The sequence below is a fragment of the Delphinus delphis genome, chromosome 10 (genome assembly GCF_949987515.2).
Source record: "Delphinus delphis chromosome 10, mDelDel1.2, whole genome shotgun sequence".
Lineage (NCBI taxonomy): Eukaryota > Metazoa > Chordata > Mammalia > Artiodactyla > Delphinidae > Delphinus > Delphinus delphis.
The window spans coordinates 22,110,746-22,133,910 of record NC_082692.2 but is presented as its reverse complement, the minus strand read 5'-3'; the positions used below and the strand labels follow the sequence as shown (position 1 = coordinate 22,133,910).

Here is a 23,165-nt window from a genome sequence, read left to right as displayed (position 1 = left end):
CAACTACTAGCAACAATGGGTGTGGGAGGGAGTGAGGAGAGAAAATCAGTGGGTAGGTTTTCTGTTCCTCAGTCTTCAGTCTTAATTGACATAGGCAGAGCCGAGAACACAAAGGAATCCATTAACAAAAATTGACTATGAGCCTCTTTTCCTTTCCTTTGTATCTTTTTCTTTCCTTTTCCTGGGTAAACTGTGATATGGAACAAAAGGGAGCATGGGCTCACTCTCTTATTTCTTCTTATCTTACTTGTGGTGATGCAGTTAGGTTGGTAGATGCCAGAGTCATAGAGTTGAAATAGATCAGCTTAAAAGCAATCTTTTGGGTAATGGATTTACTTTGGATGTGAGCAGGGGAAAAAAAATGACTAAAGAATTTTTTTTGATGGGGAAATTTGGATGTGTTCTTGAAATATAGTATTCGTGAGGAAAGGGAAAAGCAACAATGGAGTCCAAGATTACCTGGATTCTCCTGCATGCTTAGCTTATGCTCTACCAGTGAGCTACACAACCAGATAGACCCTATACTTCAGTAAATCTATAACTGATGATTGCCCTGCTTCTTATTGAGGAGTCATTTTTCCTTTTCCCCTACATTGTTTCCAACTTTTATTTGGAAGCCAGATGGAACTTGGCTTTCTTCTAGGAAGGTCTTTAGAGCATGTTAGGGTGTTCCTTCACTTCTCACATCCTGCCATTGGCTTCAACTAGCTTCTGAAAAGCAGGACCTTGAGGGGCAAATCCAGGGCAGCAATAGAATGAGAAAGTCATAAATGTATACAATCCAGTGGTGTTTTGCTCTGTCTTAATCTAGACTGAAAGACAACTTCGGAGGTGCTTTCAAGGGTCCGCCAGACAAATAAAACAGTGAATTGAATGACGAAAGGCAAGGGAGAAATTTGATGTAACATGGTAGAACAACACAGGATTTGGACTCTTACTGGAGTCCAATACTTAGTACTTAGGAAGACTTACAGGTAGATTGGATTATGCAGACAGTGATGCCTTTCACAAAGCTAATAAAAACAGGGGAAGTGGTGGGAATTCTGTTTGTTGTTGTTATTGGTTTGTTGATTTATTTTTGCGTCGGGAGCATAAGACGGGGTAATAAAGGGGTAACGTTGAGTTTGGGTTTTGGTATGACATATTTTAAATGCCTACAAGATGGCCTCTTGAGGATGTCTACCTACACACATTATAACCTGAATCTGGAATTCTGTGGACATCTCTGAACCTCAAGTTTGGACATGTGGCTAGGAGTAGAAAGACTCCAAAGAGTAGGTAGAGTGAGAACTTAAAGTTATGCATACAGACATGTAGGTAACGGGACTTCCCTGGAGGCCCAGTGGTTAAGACTCGGTGCTTCCGCTGCAGGAGTCACGGGTTCAGTCCCTCGTCGCGGGATTAAAATGCTGCGTGGCACGGCCAAAAAAAAATACGAATAGATAAGGAGGTTATTGTTAGGGCTTGTGAAAAACAAAGAAATGAGATTGCTCCTAGGCTGATCTCATTCTTCTTTGATTTATACTGGTTATTGTTATGGTCCTAAAGTTTCCTTAGAAGACCAATAAAAGTCCCATTTTCTGCCATCAGCTTCCACATAAAGTGATTATCTGTGCAGAAATTGCAGATCTCTTAAGCTGTCTGTAAAAGGAAACAGCATCAATTCCACCAGTCCCCAAAGGACAACCTTTGAGCAGAAATACTGTCCACGGGGTCTGGTTTATTGAAAAGGAACGTCTCCTGCCTCCACCGCACCCACTTGCTGCTGAGCATCTGCTTCTCAGCGTTTTGAGAATTCAGTGGAAAGGATGGGAAGGGAACAAAGAGATGGCTGACTTTTTAGAAACCAAGACCTCTCCATTACTTGAATTTATCTGAAAGTCAAGTGTTCTCTAGGGCAGGGGATGAACATCACTTTGTCTCCAAAATTAAAGCAGGTTGGTGGTGGGGCTTTCTTTATTTTGTCTTTTTCTGGGCTCTTACTGGAGAAACAGAAGTCCTTGTTCGAATTCATGTGTTCTATTCCAGGTATGTGATAAAAGTTCATGAATAGTCGTGTGTCTAAGGCATTTGGTTTGCAGTTCAAAGTGTTTTTCCAGGGACGGTTGGAATCCTGCTCACAGCACCCTAATTTTTCACGTGGCTACTGTCTTTAGGATTAGTTATTCTGGCCAAAGAAATTGCACACGGGTTTCTTTCTTTTTCTTTTTTCCCGTCTTACTTTGGATCTTCCTTCTCTTAAGTAGTATGGTAAAATGGTAGTTCAGGTGAAAAAGCTGGTTAAATTGGGGACATTCGCGGATGTGGAATAAGCCTGTTCTTTTTTTTTTTTTCCTTCTCTTGTTTATTCCTTCTGCTGTCCCAGCAATCATGTTTACTTTCCATGTGAGCAGGGGGAAAAAAGTGACGAAAGGTGGAAAAGTAGGAGAGCAGATTCCGCGGGACTGAAGGAATGTAAAAATATAAAATATATTGGGGAGCAGAAAACGAAGTGCTCGTGGAGGTGCCGGGGATTGAACCCGGGGCCTCATACATGCAAAGCATGCGCTCTACCACTGAGCTACACCCCCGAGTAGTAGTGGACTCTTTTTTTGATATATTAGGAAATATGCCCATTTTCCGTATTCTTTGGCAAAGCTATTTTCTTTTGTCAGAAAATTTATTCTGTTAACTCCACTATTTCTACAGTTTTTAAATTAGATTTTTTTGGTGGATGTCTATGCTCAAGAATAGTAAATTCTAAAAACAAAAAAAAAGAATAGTAAATTCTAAACCCAAATTTTTACCTTTCCTGCTCGTGGTTTCTTCTCAGCCGGGTCAGTCCTCTCCAAGACCTTCTCACCTGGGCCAAAAGACAGAGTAGATGGAAGAGCATAAAAGAAAGGAAATTATCACCTTTTATCATCACTCGAAATCATCACAGGAAACAAAAAACTGATCCCACGTTCACAAAAATTAATCTGTTTCTCAGCATCTTTGAAGATTATGCAAGAACGAACAAAAAGAAGAAAAAATAAGGGACTCTAAGAAATTAAATTTTTTTTTCTGTAATTTTCTGAGCTGTGTCGGAGTAGCAGAGAGGCTTTCTAGAGAATCCCTATTACTTCTCTTCTCTCTCCACCTACCATCCCACATTGCCAGGAATTGGATGCAAGCACCATACATGGAAGACATTCCAAACTTTTGGGGGTGGGTAAGTATATTGGACAATTAGACAGCAACACTTGCAGAGTCTGAAACATTCTAAAAACGGGTTGAAAACAATCTCAGTTTTGAAAAATGTGTCAGAGAAGTTTATATTTAAGGACCCGAAATAGCTCAGCTGAGAGAGCATTAGACTGAAGATCTAAAGGTCCCTGGTTCAATCCCTGGTTTCGGCAAGTCTGAGTGTTTCAGCCTACAGCCGGTAGGAGGGGCAATCTTAGCAACTCCCGCGACGTAGTACCTGAAACTCCAATCTTTAAATTGAGGTCTTGTAATTGATGTCACATGAGCAAAGGAAATGTCCGGCATTCCTTGCTTCTCCCGTATGCGTGCGACTGCAATGGCCTGTGAGTTTTGAATTTTGATTCATCTTTAATGAATAGTAAAATTCGTTCTTATAATTTACGATGCTATTTTCCCTTAATAATAATGACATCAAATGGCAAATTAAGAAATACCATAACACGTCGAGAGAGCGAGGAAGAAAAAAAGCTAAATTTATGTTTTATTATCTTTACCGGCATCTTTCCCTGTTTTTTGGGTAAGGGACCCTACATTTTCATTTTGCCCTGGTCCCGTACATTATGCAGCCGGCCCTGACCAACATTAAATCGACATTCTATGCTTTCACAAATTTCTTGGGCTAATTACATCTTACCTCCACACCCACTCTCAGTCTTCCCACACACCTATCATTGAATTATAATCTCGAGCACTGGCGAGTTTCGTATTAAAATCCACGCCCAGAGTCTACAGTGCCTCTCTGAATTTCAATTCGTTGTTCTTAATTCTTTACATGAAATTAGGATTGGGATACCTGAGATAACATTGCAAGGAAAATCCCAAGGGAAGATGTATTTCCAATAGGAAACATTAAGAAAATAGGCAGTACACTAAAATCAGTCCTGCTCTTTGCTTTCTTAATATAGTCCTGCGTTGTGCGGATGTAACAAACTCAGTTCCATTTTGTTTCCAAAGCCGTTGGAAACTACCTATTAATGGGTGGCTGGTAGGCTGCTGGTAGGAAAAACCCCGCCAAAGTCGAATTTTAAGAGAGCAAAAGATGCACTCGGAGAAACAGACAGGTCACACCTAGAGAGGCCCCGCTGGGATTCGAACCCAGGATCTCCTGTTTACTAGACAGGCGCTTTAACCAACTAAGCCACGGAGCCCACGCTGTGAGTTTGTTAGGGTTTTCTTCTGTCAGAGAATGCATTTGTATTGCTGTATTTCAGAATAGGACCTGAGACGGGAACTATATATTCATCTCTTTTTAATAATAAGACATCTTTTCGTGGACTTTCATACTCTTGGCTTTTGACTGGGGTCAGAGCCACCCAACCAATGAATAACAGCTTTGACCCAAGCGTTATTCATCTGTCTTTTTTCCTTTCGCTCTGCATGACCTCACTGTATTTGGCGTGGAGCCTCGATACTGCCTCAGGGAAACTCAGGCAGAAAAGTTCAAGCAAGATAGAAAGGCAGAGACTATGCGTAGATTTCCTCAGAAAGCACTGGGCCACTGACTTTGGTAAACTGCAAGGAAATCAATATTCCGAGTGAACCATTTTCTCCAGGAGACGAAACTAGCAAAACCATAAAGGCTCAAAATCTACCTCATCCACCTGTGGTCAGGGTTACTTCAACCTCTCCGTGCTGGCGTCTGAGAGTCCCCACGCTTCGCCGCGGGCATCTGGGTTGGTTTCTCCTTCTCTGGAAAAGGCCCTGCACTACCAGGCCTTTCCCACATCTTTACACCGGTATCCCTGCCCTCCACTGCTCCTGTCTGGCAGAACCGCGGCTGACAAAGCTGGGCAGAAACTTCGAAGAGGAAAATAAAGTTGCCTCAGGAAATAAAGGTCCAGTTGGAGAGAGGACACAAAACCACCAGGAGCTAAATGAAGACGAGACAAGGCAAGACAGTCCCTGCTCGCAAATCTCTTGGCCCAGCAGGTGATCGGGAACCCTGTGGTGGGATCCTAAAGACCTGGTTCTGAAAACCTCAGAATAGACCGTCCCATCAAATACTGCGACTGTGTTAAGCAGTCTTCTACCAAAAGAAGACAACAGCAGGGGGATGATACATGGCTTGGGGACATGACCTGAAAATGAAAAGCAAATTAACTTTTTGTCACACCCTTCATGCAACTGAACAATTCCCCAAACCTTAAAACCAATAAAGCTCAAAGTAGACGCTATTGCCTTTAGCCAAATTTTGACCTGTCAGTCAACCCAGATACGAATTTAAGATTCTTTTTTTTAATTTTAAGGTAACCCTAAATCATTTCATTTTCTGTCTTACTTTGAAGTTTCATTCCGACCTCTCTTACGGGTGTGAGGTCCTATCTTCCTGAGGACAGAAATAACATAACTAACTCTCCAGTTCCTCTGTACCACAGGTCAGTTCCCCTCTCTGCCCATTAACAAGACAGAAACTCAACTGGCTCTGGGGATGTCACTGGAAATATATATGAAAATATATCAATATTTCTTAATATACACTTAATATATTAAATAAAAATTTAAATATATTAACATTAATGTTATGATAAATAGCAAAGTCAACCACAAGCAACCTTCCAAGGTAGAGAGAAAAAGGTACATAAATGTTGTAAACGAATGTCAGTAGTACCCAGACCTGGGGAATGGCTTGAGAACTTGATGAAAGTATAGATTCCTGGGCCCACACACAACTCCTAAATGAATTAAAAATAAGGCAGGAATCTTTATAATTTAAAATCTTCTTCATATTTTACAGATGGCCAGCCAGGTTAGAGAACCACCATTGGTCTAGAAAGTTAAGTGAGTGGAAGTAAGACAATCTGGTGACAAACTTCATCCGGAAGTGGTGGTTAGGGAGGGAGAGGGATGGGCAGAATGATTCCTGGGTTCTTGAAGAAAGGTAGGCAACAGAGGTTGAGGGATTTACCATAGTAACTTTTTAAAATAATCAGGCTTGGCTTAGAAACAATAGTAATGAGACAGTTTTTAAAAAGAGAGAATTATAAAATTTTGGGCCGGGGGAGGGAAATGATGATTATTTGCACATGATAAAAAGAAAATGAAATAATGAGCTTTGATTCCAAAGGTTTAATGCTGACTTCCTTGGAAAGTAACCACCAGTCTTCAAAGCTTGTTAATGGTTCCATAAAACTCCTTTTATTTTGGGTCTGTTACCCAGATACCAGATTCTAATATTGTCAGTAGGGTGTTACAATTCATTCTGTTGGCATCTTCCTTATCTGGCCAAAGAATTATCAATGATTAAAAAAAGCTAGCTGATTTGTTGTCTTAAAATTTTGTAACAGAAAGGTTAGTTTTTAACAGTTTAATGCCACGACATGAATGCATGAACTCAACCCCATTGAGCAGCCTGGAATGGAACCCCACCTATGCTGAATCAGAAGTTCCAGCTGTCGCTCATGCACTATCACATTCTGAGATTGTTCTCAGTTCTTACTACACACTTCATCTTGTGAGTTTTGTTACAAATAGCATCAGAACAAAACTTCAGAAATGCACCTACTCTTCATTTTCGTTTGAAGGAGGGCAATTTTTAAGAACAGATACGGGGCAGCAGAGTAAGAGTAGTAGAGAGAACAAAGCCCTCACATTCCTTTCCCTCTGAGAATGCAATGACTGACAGGAAAGATTGGCACAGAAATTTGAAAGAATAAAATTAAATAGCTGAAACCTCTGAGATGGGATCACTTTTGTCTATGCAGCTGATGATGGCCATTTTTCCCCCAAAGCCTTTCAACTTTAGCTGCTGGCTTCTCCAGTATTTTCTGTGTGATTTTCTGACATGTACCTGGCAGGGTTTCCTTAATATATTTATATATGATGACAAAGCATGAAATTTCGATTCCACCCCCCATTTCAGCCCCCTAGACAATTCACTTCAAGGATGGAGGAGGGTGTCTGTGGTCAGGAAGCTTCTACATGCGAATTGGGAAAGAATTATTGACTAAACATGACCATCGCCACCATACTATGGGAACAGATACGAGTACTCTCGTGCTAAAGGATCTCTCAATCTAGCTATTTCAGTCACACTAGAAAACTCTACACTTACTGACTCAAACACTCATTTTAATGAATTGAGGTTTGGATAACAACAGCATTCTTATGAGAAGTGGATTTATTGTGCAACGTCTACCCATGCAAGGTAGAACTGAGATCTGTAGACTTCAATGTCTGGTGACTGCACTGAGTTGCCCTCAGTGGAGCCTGGAAGATAAGGAGGGAGTGGAAGAAAATTAGTGGGCAGGCTTTCTGCTCCTCAGAAACCTGTCTCTCAAGAAAGGCACAGCTGAGAAAACAGGGGTAGGAAGTTGTGCATGGTCCTCTTATTTTTTTCTCTTCCCATTCTTCCCCCCTCCCCCCTCCCATCCTCAATTATTTTTGCAAATGAATCATTTACTGGCTTGTGAATGTGCATTTGGTATGTTTACTGCCCTGGGTGAACAGTATCTTCCTTTGTTATCCCGCTCCACGCAGCCTTCCTTGTTCTGACACAATCAGGTTCGGTAATGGACTCCAAAGCCCTTGGGGTAGAAATGCTTGAGTGCTTAAAGCAACCAACTAAATTAGATAAGTAGTCTCCCTTGAATGTGAGCAGGAAAAGATGAGTAGAGAAATGCAAAAGCAAAAGTAAGAAAAAACCAAAAAAAAGAGAAAAAGAGAAGAGGTTCTGACATGGTCAGGAAAATGCAGCTGTGAAATGCGAGCATGGAGATAGGGAAGATTAAACCTAGGACTTCTTCCATGCTCCGTAATGTCGCCACAACTCAGCTACATCCACCCAGACATGTGGCTGCTGAGAAAAAGTTTTTGACTAATTACCTTCCTTTTCTGGATGTCTTCGAGGATCTAATAGTTGGCAGAAGAGTTTAGTCTGTTCAGTTCCTTTATTTTGTGAAGCTCCTACTCTGAATCTGGTCTTGTGGCTACATCAAGAGAAGGGGCACTGCAGCCCAGATGAAAAGACACTTGGTCTTCCCAAAGTTAGCTGGCTCTGAGGTCTGCTTGCCAAGGGACTGCCTGAGTAGCAGTTCCATCCACCCAAAGAGAGAAGCCCATTATGGAACCTACCCTTGTATCTTCAAATGCTCACTCCTTCAACTTTCTTCCCCTCTGCTTACACAGCGGGCAATAGAAATGAAAAACATAATGCAGAGGGATGTGAGGAAGAGTAGCGTGCTTCCTTGAGAATTTAACTGCATATGGGGAAATTAGAGACAAAGGATGAATTCACAATACTTGTGGCGAAATGAAACACTTCCGTTTCAGGCAGTGACATTTTCTAGTGGATGCTACAGCTCTGGTTCTTGAAGACAGAAAGAAAGGAGGAGGAAAACAAAGTATTCCTGAGAGCTAGCTATTATAGAGTTTTTTCAAATGGAGTTTTCTCTGCAATGAAGAGAATGCAGAGGAGATTTCCACTAGGACAAGATCTACCAAATGAATTAGTTGTTTATATGTGCAGTACCTAGATCTATAAGTTTGGGTAGTTCGCTAGTTAAGCTTTCAAATTTTTAGCTGGGGAAACAACGTTCGAATCCCTAGCAGTTTAGTATTGCAATGTTCGCACTTGTTCTGTAGTTATTGGGGAAGGCGGGGCGGCCGGGATATGACTCCAGTTATTTTTAACTGGCAGAAAGCAACTGAAATCTTGCCTGCTCTTAAAGTTCTGAGTATTTGCATGGGATCCTTTACCCTAGTGGCTGATAAACTATTGCCTGCGAGCTAAGAATGATTTTGGAACGTTTCACGAATTTGCGTGTCACCCTTGCGCAATGGGTCATGCTCACCTTCTCTGTATCTTTCCAATTTTAGTATATGTGCTGCCGAAGTATGTGAGCACCGTTTTTTATTTTAAAAGATTGAAAAATAAAACGAAGGATAGTATTTTGTGACACGTGAAGTTTATATGAAATTCAAATTTCGGTGTCCATATATAAAGTTTTATTCGAATACAGCAACCTCATTCATTTACACATCATCTATGTCTGCTGTCGGGCTACAACAGGAAGTACTTGTGACAGAGACGGTACGTGGTAGCTTTTTCCCTTCCCACTGCTGCTGTGCGCAGTACACATCACACTGACTCAGTGATCGTTCCTCGTTTTTCAGTGTCGCACACATAATATTTTATTATTTTTTTTAAAGTAGCAGTGCTTACACATCACTTAAAAACAATAAACGTGGGCCTCAACTGCGAGCTCCTGCATGGCTGAACTATGGCCACAGCATTGTGTTTATTGTGCAATTAGGCTTTAACATACTAAAGGAGTATGGTGTATCGTGAGCATCATTTCGTATTCACTAAAATGCTAAGCTTGCCGAAACCCGGAATTGAACCAGGGACCTTCAGATCTTCAGTCTAACGCTCTCCCAACTGAGCTACTTCGGCTAACCGAAAAAATGACTTCTTGACTTTTCTTTTTAATATTTAGATTATTTTCAACTTCGGTCTTTGGAAGGTTTCAGGTTTCTTAAGTATGGCTCTCTAGTTGGCCAATATATTTGCCCACCCAGGAAGACTTGGAATAAATTGTCTTCCATGTATGCCAGTTGGATCCAATTCCTGGCAGCGCAGGATGGACAGGTATAAAACAGATTTTAAAGAGAGGTGATAATGAGGGATTCAATGGAAAGTCTTTCTGCTCCCCTGCGTCCTGTCACTTGACCCAGGGCACTGTTCAGAAAGTAAGGGAACTTAAAGGAAATATTTTTTTGGATCCCTTATTTATCTCTTCTTTTTGATCCTTTCTCTCTCACAATCTCCAAAAATGCTGAGGTATGGAATCCAATAACGCTATAAATTTGCTTAAAGAATGCAATATACAGGTTCATTACCAGAATGCAATATACAGGTTCACTACCAGTGTATATACAGGTTCATAAACACTCGTCACAGTACTCCAACTGGCAGGACAGCAACTGTCACAAAAATTAGAAATTTTAAAATGGCATATCTCATTGCAATAGAATTTCTTCACACACACAAAAATGTTTTTAATGAAGATGAGGTTGCAACCAAGTCATTCTATAATTGGCTCCTCTGTAAGTCATGCAAGGAAACCATTTATCACGGAGAAGTAATTACAGAGTGTTTACTTGTAGTAGCCAAAGAAATACATCCAGGGAGTTCCCTCGTGGCCTAATGGTTAGGAATCCAGGTTTTCACTGTTGTAGTCTGGGGTTCAACACCTGGTCAGGGAACTGAGACCCTACAAGCCACAGGGTGTGGCCAAAAAATTTTTAAAAAGTCTAGAGAAAAGAAATCTAAGACCCCGCTGACTGAGCCTTGAGGACATCAGGAGCAACATCGAGTTGATTTTAAAAATAAGCAAATGATCTGGCATCATTTTCTTTGACTCTTGATGAGTCAGTCTAACAGATGTTACTGACATTATTCAGTAGTTTATTCAAGGAGTCAATGTCAGTTTGAAGTGACTGAAGAAATAACCTACATGAATAGTCTACATGGAAAAACTCCAGGTGAGACTATTTTGTGAGAAGTTGAACAAAGAGCAATTCATTACAACCTGCCACAATATGTTTCAACCGGTGGTGGTAAAATTATGAAGGGAACAGAAAAAGACTTAGTTGAACAAATTTTAAAACTTGTGAGAAAGGTAACCCTACAGGACCTCTTTGACTTTTGGAGGCAATATAGAGTCTTCCAGACCTAATAATGTAATGGTCTTAACAAGTAGCCTGGAAAGGTACCAGTTTTATTTAAAGCCCAGAACAAGAGAAAGTTCTGCAGTAGGTCCAGGCTGTACGAAAGCTACACTATCACTTTACCTGTATGACCCAGCAGAGTACTCAAATGTCTATGTAAGACAGAGATGGTATTTGGAGTTTTTGGCATTCTTCTATTAGTGAATCACAGGGCAAACCTTTGGGATTTGGTGCAAAACTATGACATCCTCCTCAAATTTTTATTCTCTTGTTAAAAAATCATTTTTGGTCTATGTTATGAGAGAGAATAAATGCTTGGGCATGAGTCACTATGAGACTTGAGCTTCCAGTCGTGACCTACTTGTTCTCTAATCCATCTAGCCATAAAGTTGTGCATGCACAGCATCATTTCATTATTAAGTATAAACAGAATATATGAGCAGGGCCGACACACATGAGTCATTTGCATAGAAAAGTGGCTTATATTCCCATGGCTCCTACACTTGGTACTTTATCTCTTCAACCCCCATTCATAGCCTCATAGTGAGTTCCCTGTAACTGAGGAAGAAAAAAAACAAAACAAAACAGGACTGGTTTATCAGTAATTCTGCACCCTATGCTGACACCACACATATGTAAGCAGCTACCATAGCACCTGAAGGCCAGTGGTGAAGGTAAATCCCCCCAGTGGGCATGACTTCTCGCAGGGCACGTGATTGTTCATTTTACTTGGAAGGACAGATAGAGCAGAGGGATCCACGCTAATTCATGACAAGTGACTAATAGTTTGGCTGGATGATTAGTACTTGGAGGGAAAATTGCTGAAAAGTCATGACAGAGAGGTCTGGGAAAGAAAGAGAGGGATAGATTTTACTAAATGGGCAGAAGGATAGATTACTAAATAATCTAAGGATTATTTTCAATGTAGATGCTCTCCAAAGAGCAACCTCCTAAGAGGGGGATCTTAATAGGCAGTTGGACAAGATGACCCGTTCTCTTGATGTTTGGAAGCTTCTCCTTAGCCGTCACTGTCCTGTCCAATGGGATTATGAAAATATTGGCCACGGTGACAAAAATGGAAGTCATATATAGCTCAGTAACATAGACTTCTGTACACTAAAATAGAGCAGATTGAAACCACTGCAAAATGACTAAACTACCAACATACTTAAAACATAAGTAACATTAACATCATAAAATGAAATAAATTCAAAATAAAAAGAGTTCTGTGAAAGGAAGATTGAACTAAAATGTCAATAGGAGTAGATGTTTAATATTTTTCATAATTTCATTAGTGATCCAAGGGATTTTTATAAAATGGCACTTGATTTAAAAAACTATGACTGCCAAGGCATTATGAAAGGTTGCATCAAAGATACTAGCTTGAACCTGTTGCATGAATATATGGCAAAATAAAATAAAAATAAAGTGATTCAGTATTGAGGTCAAGGAATATCAAGAAAGAAGTTTCGACATTAAGAAGAAATTGATTGTCATACCTGAATCTTTATGACCTTACTTTTCTTCTCCTTTCAGTTTTCAGTATTCTAATCTCAGTGGTGAACTAATCCTTCATTTAAGAATGCTTAATATTGTTCTTTCTGGAGCCCTTAACATATGGACATTCCAGACAAGGCAAAACTCTACCAGTGATGGTATGCCAGTTGCAAGGGTATTTTGTCAGTAAGGAAAATGAGAAGGCTTGGGTAGTTATTAAAATGTCCAGTGATGTTCAGGTATTTTCCTCATGTCACCAGGTTAATAGAGCAGTGAAATAAAGATCGCCTAATGTCAAATAGAGTCTCATACATATACACCATACATAGCACATTGACACACACACAGTAGAGAAGTTCTTCCTTTATGGGTCATTTCACAGTGTCTTGTGACTGACCGTAACAATATGCACCCCTCCCCCCAATGCACAGACACACAAAGAAAATCTCAAAGTAGGAATGAATGAAAAATGTGTTGCTGGGCTTCCCTGGTGGCGCAATGGTTGAGAGTCCGCCTGTCCATGCAGGGAGTACGGGTTCGTGCCCCCATCCGGGAAGATCCCACATGCCGCGGAGCAGCTAAAACGTGTTGCTAAGTAGTGTGTTGAAATTTCTTACCCTCCAACATTCCTAGATTTTTCCAAGTAAACTTTAGATTTTCATATTTAAATCTGTAAATTAAATCACAACCAGAATAGATCAGTTAACAAAGCAGAGTTGATTATGATAGTTCCATTTGGATTCCAAGGTTGGAAAAAACAAAACAAAAGCGAAATTTTCTTTATAAGAAAAGGGGATATATTTAAAATCTGGGAAACCAGCTTATTTTGCGGGCACCCTCATGATTATGTGTGTGTGTATTCAAAACAGAACAACAGCTAAAACGCTGAAATCATTGATGATACTGAGGGCAATTAAGGTTGAGAAGCCTGAGCCAGAGACTAAATTCTGCAGTGAAGGGGAAGGAAATGACGATGGGGAAGTGACAGGAACAGGGGAAAATAGAGCGCCAGAGGAAGGTATGTTAGGTATGTTAGGAAGGTATGCGTATCTGAGGACGCTCCAGGGAGGATCTGTAAGCTGCAACGGACTCCTCTACCGGCAGGAAAAATGTCTTTAATACAATTCAATTATACTGTAGATTTCAAGAACATGATCCTAGAACATGTTTGGCTGAATCACCAGATACAAGGGATGGGCAGACGTAGTGGGTCTCAAGTCTCTCTGACAGAGTGGAAGGAGTGTCTTCCGTGGAGACCTCGACTTCACAATGGCTTGAAGTAGCTTGGTGGGGCGCTTCTTTTACGAGACATTTACCTTGGGTGGAGTGCGCCCCCTAGAGTGCATGTAGGTTAATTTCAGAGAACTACTGGAGATTTTGCACGTCTAGTCAGCCAGATTTATCAGGTAAGAGAGATGCAATGTTCCCAAACTGCTGAAATGAAACTTTTACAATGGCCAATCACTTTATGTGACTTGGCTTCTTGAAAGTGGCCAATTGTTTGCAACAAACAGTAAACTAACATAAATCAAACCATTCACCTCTTCTGTGACCAAGAATAGCCTTTCTCTTTCCCTCAAACCTCTTGCTTTGCATTCAGGTCTCCCTCTACATTTTTCCCTGGTTTAGGTGAGACACAAAAACTTTTTTACTTCATAAACTGGATTGTATAATCAAATTCATGTTGATTCATCAAAATCATTGTTATTAATAGGATCACGAAGTTAAAACTACTTGTAGGAAAAGGTGGAATCATCCCACAAGTACCAAGCAACTATCCCAAATTTCTGGAGACCAGTATCCTAAATCTGTGTTCTCTGATGTTTCCAAAAGTGCTTAGGACTCCAGCTGTGTATCTCCTTTAGCAGCCTTTTCAAGAGGTGATGCTCTCCCAAGCATACCCAGAGTGAGAGTTCAGAACAAGTAGAAGGAGAAAAGAAGTTTTCCTATACTCTTTTTACTTCTTTCCTTTGGGATCCAAACAGGACAGGACAGGACAGCAAGTCTGTGTGGTGAATGAGTATCTCCTGCCTTCTCAGCTCAAACCTGGCACTGGTGAACATCCACTCTCAAGCTTTTAAGAGAGGGCAAGGACTCAAGAGAGTGGCTTGCTTCTTTGGCTGGAGCGTTCTCTCCTATAGCTGTCATCATGGCCAGCCTCATGTGTCTGTGACCAGTGCATTTCAGAGAGCCTTGTGGCCAGCAAATTATGCAGCCAGTCTGTCCTACGTCTCACTACCGGAGAATCCTGTGCTCTTCATGCCAGAGAAGGAACTTTGTTCCCCAAAGTACTAGAGCAGGTTGACTTCAGATTTTCTAGTCTCTTCATTTTAAACTTTCTCCAAATCCAGGAAAAACCCCGTTGAACTGATTCCTGATGCTAGTTTGATGAAAGGTGGGGTGGGACCATGGTCAAAGTGATTTTCCTGCTCTCAGAATTCTAATTTTCCCCAGTAGTTAATTTTTGTGTAGTAAAGACTGTAGCCAACATAGGAGTGACTGCTCAGTGACTAGAGTGGATGGCTTTTAAAGGTGGACAAATAAATTTGAGCAAATCAGCATGAATTATGAGTGACGAAGAAGTTTCAACATGTAAGAAAACCAGGGAATAAGAAGAAAGCCAAGGACCAAAGAAACGCTGAACGAGATGTAAGATATTCCAGCTGGAGGTGCCAGGGATCGAACCTGGGGCCTTGTGCATGCTAAGCACACACTCTACCACTGAGCTACACCCCCTTACACTTTTACAAACTTGGCTGAAGAAAATTTAATGGCAATATCTATCTGCATTGCTTTTTTTGCGAACTTGAAATTGTTATCACAAAAATCCTTTATGCACAACACCATTATTTCTGAAACTCCTTTCTTTCATTCTCTTTCGCGGTGACATGAGGAGAAAAGCAACTTCATGCTAGGCAAAAAGTCACCGTTCCTAGGACTGATTCACGCTTGCCAACCTACCCCCAAAGACCCGGCTACACAAAACTTGAATAGAGGAAGGCAAAGAAGAGCCCTTTCCTGACCCTGTCTCCCAGAAGAGCCTAGAATCAATGACACTCAAAGAACAATGAAAGGAGCTAGTCCCATATCTTAATTTCTTAATACAGATTTCCACTAGAAGGAACCAAAGCTCCTGGAAGAACTTGTTGTCACCAGAGGGCTGGGACAGAAAAAGTACAAGATGAGCCTAGAATATCTTTCTGAGCTAGTATGTAGGAACGTACTCAAAGATAATTGAGCACAGTATTTATGAGTCAAATCTTGGAAACACTGAGCATTAAGATGAGTAATAAACAAAAAGAATATAGTCTGGATGGATAAAATAAGAATACTTGAGTTCATACTGATAAGAAAGGGAAAGAGAAAGAAAGAAAAAAGGAAAGAGAGAGAAAGAAAGGAAGAAAGGAAGGAAAAGAAAGTTTACCCTACGTAGTATGCCAATTATTGTGTGGAAGAAATGACAGCACCATCATTTTCCACTGTCCTGTGATGATTGATTCAGGCAAAATTCATCAATCAGTGCCCAAGCTATGGGTGACAGTTTGATAAAGAAAGATGTATTTATCAAAGTGTATTTATCCTCACATATTTCTTATGAAAATGGTAACTTGACCATTAAAAAACTCAGCAGAGAAAACCTTACCCCAAATTATCAGATTACCTTCATCATAATGGGGACACTGACATCATGTACCTCTGATGAGATAAACTGAGAAGGACACAGCAACACTCCTATTGTATTCTGACCAAAATGCATCATCATCTGAATCTAATCAGGCAGTCAAACCGAAATTGAAACACATTATACAAACCAACCATAACATGCTCTTTAAAAATGTCAATGAATGAAAATATCATGAAAGACAAAGAAAAGTTGAGAAATGGTCCCAAATTAAAGGAGTCTAAAAATACATTAACATAAATGAAATGTGTCACCCTGGAGAGGTCCTGGATTTGGGGAAAAAAAATGGAGTAAAGGCAAATTAGCCTTTACTCCATTGTCCTCGGGACAATTAGCAAAATTTGTGTATGAGGGGTATAGTTTTGTATCAGTATTAAATTCTCTACATTTGACAATTTTACTATGCTTACATAAGGGAGTGCCCTGAAAGGATACAATGAAGTATGTTGGGGTAAAAGGATATGTTTGCCAACACTGTCAAATGGTTTAGGAAAAAATCTATGTGTGGAGAGAGAGAGCAAGAGAGAGAGCAAGAGAACCAATGAATGTGGCAAAATGTTACAATAGATGAATCTGGATATATAAGATAGATTTGCAACTGTATTTTATGTTTGAAATTATCTCCAAAGAAAGCTTTAAATATTCCTCTTTTTTACAACTTCCTTCCTCATTGTGCCAAAATGCTGCCAGAAAGACATAAAAGGTAACGCATAGTGATTTAAACCATAGTACTGTGTGTGCTACCTCTGGAAGTTTAGACCTTGATGGGGAGATGGGAATGAATTTACAATATCTGACCCAAATGTGGAGGAGGGAAGGTGAAGAACACTTCGTGTTGGCATAGGATTTTGGTGGGTGCATTCTCTTTGACTCTTCCTTTAGGTAAACAGGAAACAAGTTCCCTTTAACCTAAGTGAAGTAGCCTGAAAGTGTTTGTTCCACGTAATACTTGGCTTGTTTTTTCTAAGCATGTCAAGGTTTGCAGAACGTCTCACTGCTCTTTCTTTCAAAACAAGACAAACAGTACATAGGAGGGCATGCGTGCAGTTGAGTTTTTGGTTTTGGCAAATAGTCACTGGTATTTGTGACGCTAAAGAGAGCAGTAAGAAACCACATTTTCTCGACCCCATTGTAGCTGTGAGGAGACCCTTTTGTTTTAGAAATGGAATCTGCTGACACTTTTGAGCTTCTGTACCTAAGATTTGTCTGGAGTGACTATTTGTTAGCACATTGGGTTTATAAAGCAAAAGAAAGGATAAAAAATATAGGTTAGGCAGAAACCTAAATTCTTTGAATTGCAGAGGTTTTCATAACAAAATGTCTTTAATCCTGGATAATTTGATGGAAAATTAAATTTTCAATTTGATGGTTCAGGATTTAGGTCTTGTTTTAGAGCCTGGTAGTTTTTTGTTTATTTCTTTGTTTCCCTTACTTAGATATGAGCCAAGACTAGTACAACCCAGCTTTGTTCTGGAGAATCTTGTCCATGCATTTACCCTCCTGACATGGAGCTCTTGGCTCAACAGGAATACGAAGAGCTAGAAACCAGAGTAACATCTATTGACTTGCAGTGGTTTATTCTGTTCTACTGTAGGGATATTGTTGATTTAAGGAAGGTTCCTTACAACATTAAAAAAGAAACCTCAGTATTGCTTTTAAGGTTACAAATTTAGAGAAATGTAGAAAGTAACTAGGGAGGAAAAGATATGGCCTGTAAACTGGAAAGTGCCAGTAAGATTTTTATTTTACAAATCATTGATAATTCAGAAATTTGAACAACTTCTTCCTAGACAAGATATTGACTGGTTTACTGGGTGTGAGTGAGGAGGTGGCCAGCATCAAAGGATCCCCAACTTTTTCTCTGAGGATGGTAAGAATGGTTATGGTGTCTGTCAAAGAACTTGAGGACTTCCAGAACTTCAGTTTGAATTGAGAGGCCAGTGGTTCAAACAGATTACTCAGACACTTGTTGAATTAAAGTTCTAAAATCTCATGTATTTTGGCTAGAGTGAGACTCAATACATTCATTGTGAGCTCATTCATAGAATAATCTAGAGTCATTTTGTGATCATCAATGTTGCCTAAAAGACTGGCGAGCTAGAAGACACAAGAAACCACAAAATCTTGAAAATAGGGCAATTATCTCTTGATTTCTGTCATGGCTCCATTGTTTGAATAGGCAGGAAGCTCTGGGAGGAGGAACTTTTTTTTCCAGAGCACACCAGGAACTGATATCAGCTTCTCTGCCTTCTAGAATATGGTGGGAGAAAAGTTGAGAGAACAAAAATGTGGCCCATGTTTTTAGTAGGATGATGTTTCCTTTAGTTGAAATTACCTCAAAGTTCGATGTTCTTCGCTATAGAGAACATACATTGTTTTACCCCTCAAACTAGAGGAATTGGGATGGGTATTTCCACTTTTTTCTTGTTTAATGCCCTTTAATTTATTGGTTTCAAACTTTTCCCAAATCTAGGAACAAGTGCACTTGAACTGAATCAAGATGCCTTTTCCCACTGTGTGATAGATAATGAGCATCACTTACTGCCAGGTGTAGGAAAGTTTGAGTTTTGAGCATTGAAACTTGGTGGGTTTCCCAAGGGCAAGTTGAAATCCTGCTCACAGAACCCTAGGTTGAGTTCAGACTGTGGCCAATATGACACATTTATTTTTTCATACTTTCAAAATAAAAAAAAAAGGTGCTTGTTTAATGTAGCTAAGGGTAAGAAGCAGATAATAGTAATAACAATGGGTTACATTAAATGATTATATCACCTCCTTGATAAACAGACTCCCTAAGAGATGAAGTAATTACTTGGCCACCAGTTCACAGCCAACATGTAACAGGGCAAGTTTCAATGCCAGGCAGATTTGCTTTAGAACACCTACTCCAGGTCTTTTCTTTAGAGATGGAAATTCTGAAGTCAAAAGACCACTTGAGATTAGTGGCTTTTGGATTTATTCCTCTTTGAAAATGTCATTATCACTCAGGGAAAGAAGTGGTGCCACATAATCATATAATGTTGAGCAGTTTTCAATTCTTTGGGGAAATTGGGAAGAGAGAAACGAATGAACTCATAATACTCACCAGGAAATAAAATACCTTAAGTCCAGCAATATGGTCTGCAAACCCTGCTGTGACATTTTGTAGGGGACGCTACAGCTCTGGTTTTGGACACCTAAAGGAATGGAAGACAGAAAAGAAGGAGGAAAACAAAGTAATCCTGAGAGCTAGTGATTACAGTATCACTTTCAAGTGGAATTTTCTCTGCAATAAAGAGGATGCAAAGGAGATTTGCAACTAGGATAATATCTACCAAATGAATTAGCTGAATGTATATCCAGTAACTAGATTTATAGATTTGGGTAGCTCACTAGGTAAACTTTTGGAGCTTTTAAACCGGGGAAACAAAGTTTGAATCCCTAGGGGCTCAGGTCCTTCTGTTCGAATTTATTCTCCAGTTATTTCTAACTGGCAAAAGGCTACTGAAAGCTTGCCTGTTCTTAAAGTTTGAGTATTTACAAGTTCTGAGACCCTATACTTTGTGGTTGGTAAACTATTGCCTGCAAGCTAAGAATGGTTTGGGAACGTTAAAAGGTTGAAAAAATAAAACAAAAAAGAGTATTAGTTGACATGTGACTAATGACTCTGAAAGGTCAGCAAGGTTCGGTTGTTCCTAGACTAATGCTGAGAAAGAGAGAGTTGAAGGGGGACGGAGAAGAGAGGGGATGAAGAGCGGAGAGTATCCTGTGGGGAGGGGAAGACAGTTGAGTGGGAGAAGCAGCCAAGGAGGACAGGAGAACGAGACGCTAGAAGAAAGTTTGGGAATGAGAATTAAACACGAGTAATATTTGGATGAGGGAGTATGTGGATGTATCCAAGGTCTTTATCTCTTCTGCATTTCTACAGGTCCACCGCAAGAGAAGCTCCATTATTCTAAGCGAAGTAGGTGAAAACGTTATGTCCCACAAGAATCCAGTTTGTTTTGTTCCAGTTATCGTAGTCTGAGAGCTACTAGTTGCTCTTTTCCTCGCGGGTTAAACAAGTTGAGCACTTTGTAGGGCGCTCGTGTGGTTGAATTTTTGTTTGCGGTGCAGTACTGCTGGAATTGATAGCTTTATAAAGAGCAGCTGGAAAGCCACATCTGGATTCCCGTGTGACCGTAGTGGGAGCAATGTTGAGCGTAGAAGCAGGGTCTGCCGGTGTCTTTGGGCTTACGTATCTGAGGCAGCAACTGATTTTTAGCGCATTGGGCTTGGAATGCTAGGGACAAATGAGAAAGAAAGGTAAGCCGGACAACAAACAAATACTTTTGAATAGATGTCCAAGAATACAAGTGTCAGCACCTCGGATAGCGCATCAAACTTTCGACCTGAAAGTCGACCGTTTCAGTCTCTGAGAGCAGGTTCTTTAGTCCTTACATTCTTGTTTCTTACTCATACGCAGAAGTCAGTCCTCGCAAACCCAGTTTTCTTCTAGATATCTTTTAGGACATTTTCAGTGTTCTCCTTTACTGCTTGTATTCTACACTTCTCCCAGCGGGAGTCTGAAGAGCAATAGTTTGAACAGACTTCCTCTGTTCCTCTCCTGTGGATCTTTGCTTTAAGCCCAATGCTATTTCCACCAAAGACACATGAGGATCAGAAGTACCTGGCTTCACTTTGGCTACTTCAGAAGTCATCACACAATACCTAAGAATAGTAAGGGTAGGGGCAGGCATCCCTTATGCTGTGTGTATCCCACGGCATAGCTGTGATTGTTCAAAATGGCTAGAGAGCAAATGGCTAATAAAAACGTGAAAAAACGGTTTGAGTAACTCAGCACGAGCATCGTTGTATTCCACAGTGACAAAGAAGATTGTGGCACCAGGACAAGGCAGGAAACTTGGATATTCTCTCACTCAGAAAGCCTAAGCCACTCCTGGTTTGCTTGCCGCGGTTCCCAATAAAGAGAGATGCCCAAGTGGAGGTGCCGGGGATTGAACCCGGGGCCTCGTGCATGCTAAGCACGCGCTCTACCACTGAGCTACACCCCCGACAAGGCCGGGCCATTTCATTCATACTAGAAATTGTTCCATGAATTAACTTACATGCGCTCTAGGGAGCGCACTCCACCCAACGTAAATGTCTCTTGCAAGAAGCGCTCCGCCAAGCTGTTCCGTGCCACTGTGCTTGACATAGCATCAAAGTCACGGTCTCCCAAGAAGACGCTCCTTCCACTCAGATTTGAGACCCACTATGTCTACCCATCCTTAACATCTGGTGATTCAGCCAAACATATGTTGTAAGATCACCGTCTTGAAATCTACAGTGTAAGTGAATTGTATTAAAGACTTTTTTTTTCCTTCTGGTACAGATGCCAGTTGCTGCTTAGAGGTCCTTTCTGGAGGTTCTTTCCTCTGATAGGCAAACCTTCCTAATATACTATCTTCTGACGCTCTATTTTCCCCTAGTCCTGTCATCTCTCATCATCATTTCCTTCCCCTTCACTGCAGAATTTAGCCTCCGGCTCAGGCTTCTCCAGTCCAAATGCCATCATTGTTATCAATGATTAGGGGTTTTTGCTGTTATTCTGTTTTGAACACATGCACAGACAACACATATGTAATCATGGGAGTGACATCAAAACTAGCCAGTCTCCCAGGTTTCTTAATACATCTCATTTTCTTACAGGAATTTTATATCAAACCTTTGGAATCCAAATGGAACTATCATAATCCAACAACTGTGCTTTGTTAACTGACCTATTTTGGTTGTGATTTCATTTACAGTTTTAAAATAAAAATATAAAGTTTACTTGGAAAAATCTAGGAAAGTTGCAGGATAAGAAATTCCAATATACTTGCTACTCAGCATCACACTTTTAATTTCATTTTACTTTGAGGTTTTATGTGTGTGTGTGCATTGGGGAGTATTGTGAGGTTTAGTCACTGTGAAATGACACATAAAAGAATAATCTCTTTATTGTGTGTGTGTCAGTGCTATATGTATGATATATATGTGTGAGAATTTATGTGACATTTCGTATCTTGATTTCACTGCTTAATTAACCAGTGACATGAGGGAAAGAGATGAACATCCCTGGACATTTTAACAATTACTTGAGCCTTCTCATTTTCCTTACTGACAAAACATCCCTGTAGCTGACATGCCATCACTGGTAGAGTTTTGCCCTTTGTCTGGAATGTCCAAATTTGTCTGGAATGTCCAGGAGATAGTATTAAGCATTCTTAAATGAAGGATAAGTTCACCATTCAGATTAGAGTAGTGAAAACTGAAAGCAGATGAAAGAATAGGGTCATAAAGATTCAGGTTTAACAATCCAATTCTTCTCTAAATCAATAACTTCTTTCTTGATATTCCTTGATATGGATACTAAATCGCTTCATTTAACTTAATTTTGCCATATGTTCATCCAGCATTTCCAAGCCAGCATCTTTGATGCAACCTTTCATTTCTAGCACCTCCATTACTGTCCTATTTCACTCTCTTAAACCATGCTTGCACAGACTTTTCCCACTTTCCTCTCTATATTACCTTACCTTTTCCTGCTCAATAGCAAAGTTAAATTCATAACCCTTTACTCCACTCCAATGGCCTCATCACTGTTGAAGTCTGTCTTCCCAACGAACATTTGGCTGAAAGAAACAAAAAAGAAAAATCTGGCTCATGTAGGATCTCTTGAACCTGAGGCAACAAACACAACAGATTCACATCATCAGGTTTGAGGACTCAGTGCCACTGGCAGTAGCACTGAGGAGCATGAAAGAAAAAGAACAGAAAGAGGAAAAAAAGTAAGACATTCTCGGTCAATTATCTTTAAGAAGGCATTATTCTTTCAACTGTGCCTTGGTCAATGCAATAGCTGTGGGCTAAGGAGAAGCAAATCTGCCCAGTGATGATCCCTTCTCTGTGCTCGTCTACTCTTCTACCTCCAAGCATGATTATCTTCTATAGTCAGCAGAAGTAGGGAACAATGGATCATCAGTCTTTCTGAGCAAGTAATCTGGTGTTAAGACATTTACTTTGGGTGGAGTGCACCCGCTAGACCTTGTTAAGTTAATTCACAAAACAATTGGTGATTTTGCGAGAC

General features: G+C 40.3%; 7 non-coding genes across 7 annotated transcripts; 1 reads left to right on the top strand and 6 right to left on the bottom strand.

Annotated features, from left to right (window-relative positions):
• Positions 1-2,498: 2,498 nt before the first annotated feature.
• Positions 2,499-2,570, bottom strand: TRNAA-UGC (transfer RNA alanine (anticodon UGC)). The gene has a single exon. It is a non-coding gene; the product is annotated as a tRNA-Ala (tRNA).
• Positions 2,571-3,307: 737 nt separating this feature from the next.
• TRNAF-GAA (transfer RNA phenylalanine (anticodon GAA)) lies at positions 3,308-3,380 on the top strand. Its single transcript has one exon. It is a non-coding gene; the product is annotated as a tRNA-Phe (tRNA).
• A 922-nt stretch (positions 3,381-4,302) lies between these two features.
• Positions 4,303-4,376, bottom strand: TRNAT-AGU (transfer RNA threonine (anticodon AGU)). Its single transcript has one exon. It is a non-coding gene; the product is annotated as a tRNA-Thr (tRNA).
• A 4,582-nt stretch (positions 4,377-8,958) lies between these two features.
• Positions 8,959-9,070, bottom strand: LOC132433056 (U6 spliceosomal RNA). Its single transcript, XR_009521092.1, has one exon. It is a non-coding gene; the product is annotated as a U6 spliceosomal RNA (small nuclear RNA).
• A 476-nt stretch (positions 9,071-9,546) lies between these two features.
• TRNAF-GAA (transfer RNA phenylalanine (anticodon GAA)) lies at positions 9,547-9,619 on the bottom strand. The gene has a single exon. It is a non-coding gene; the product is annotated as a tRNA-Phe (tRNA).
• A 5,438-nt stretch (positions 9,620-15,057) lies between these two features.
• On the bottom strand, positions 15,058-15,129 carry TRNAA-AGC (transfer RNA alanine (anticodon AGC)). The gene has a single exon. It is a non-coding gene; the product is annotated as a tRNA-Ala (tRNA).
• Positions 15,130-21,036: 5,907 nt separating this feature from the next.
• On the bottom strand, positions 21,037-21,108 carry TRNAA-AGC (transfer RNA alanine (anticodon AGC)). The gene has a single exon. It is a non-coding gene; the product is annotated as a tRNA-Ala (tRNA).
• Between the last annotated feature and the right edge of the window lie 2,057 nt (positions 21,109-23,165).